We start from the raw sequence: 1322 nt of genomic DNA, 5'->3' as shown, positions 1-1322 counted from the left end.
ACACTTTCAAATTGCTTATAATGTATGAATGGTTCAAAGGTTAAGTAACTTAGCTGAAGATTGCTGCTAGCGTTAGTTTGGCTGGGTCCTGACGCGTTTCGCCTTACTGGCTTCCTCAGAGAACCCGCATACAATCTTGCATATTGTTATTTATCCTGGTTTGAAATCAGTCAAATTTTCTTTTCCTGTCACAAGAGTTCTGGTAGGGGTTAATCCCCCACTCTGAGTTCTTACATTCCATCTTGGATTCTGAGCACCGTTGAAAGTGGAAAGTATTTTTTGAACTGGTTCCTCTATCTGTTTATTTGTGATTCCGTTTTTTGGAACTAGGCTTTTTTGACCTAACCCAGTCGTTTATATTGGGATATCTCCTTCATATACATTCTCAAGAGCTCCATCGGGGAAAGGTAATGTGTGATTGGAAAATTTAACAAGCGAAGATTTTTAACTCTGATAGAATTTTCCAATTTTTCTAGTTTAGCATGTATCATCATACTATCCTTTATATTGGAAACAGCACTGGCTTGTAGAGTACCTACTGCCTGTTCTAACTTTTCAACCTTAACATCTGTTTCTCTATTTTTAATATCTTGTTCGGATTCCTGCCTTTTGTTACATCTAAGAGGAAGAAGCTCTATTCCTTCAAGCTAAGTTTGAGTTCATTTCGGGAGTTGGCTGGGGGGTTCTCAGAGAGCTTTCTGTGTGATTTCACTCATGTGACAATTTAATTCATTATTTATTGTTTGCCTTTATTCACTTGAGGTATCCGACGAGGGTGTGCTGGTAGGGGTTTGTTGCCCTCACCTTGTTGCTTTCTGCGCTGGCGGATTTCCTCCTTTCACGGGCCTCCCACACCGAGGATACCCCGTCTCACAAAAAATCTTTATTACTTAAATATTGCTTTATTTAATAAGTTATTGAGTGTTTATTGTCATCACGAGTGTTTATCTCCAGAATATCTCTCTTGGAACTCATTGACTTTTACTGCCTTTTTTTTTTTTTTTTTTTGCGTCTCTCAAAAATGCATCCAAAGCAACTGTTGGCAGTGCTGCTGATAAACAGTAAATGCAATTCACTGATAAATAGTAAATGCAAGGTATGCAGAAGACCTAAAATATTGTACTTGTCATATTCAAGTGAGAGAAGGTGATAACTAAATTGGTTATGTCCTCTTTGTCTGAGCTGAAATCAAAGTTTGATGTTGCTGGAGGGATTTATTCATCCTATTTCAGATACTACCACTTCTAGATTTCTGGAGGAGAATAAAGAAAAAAATGCAAGGAACTTTTTTTTTTTTTCTTGCACGAACTTGAATTAAATAA

Source organism: Geotrypetes seraphini, chromosome 14 (genome assembly GCF_902459505.1).
Source record: "Geotrypetes seraphini chromosome 14, aGeoSer1.1, whole genome shotgun sequence".
Taxonomy (NCBI): domain Eukaryota; kingdom Metazoa; phylum Chordata; class Amphibia; order Gymnophiona; family Dermophiidae; genus Geotrypetes; species Geotrypetes seraphini.
This window is presented reverse-complemented; position numbering follows the sequence as displayed.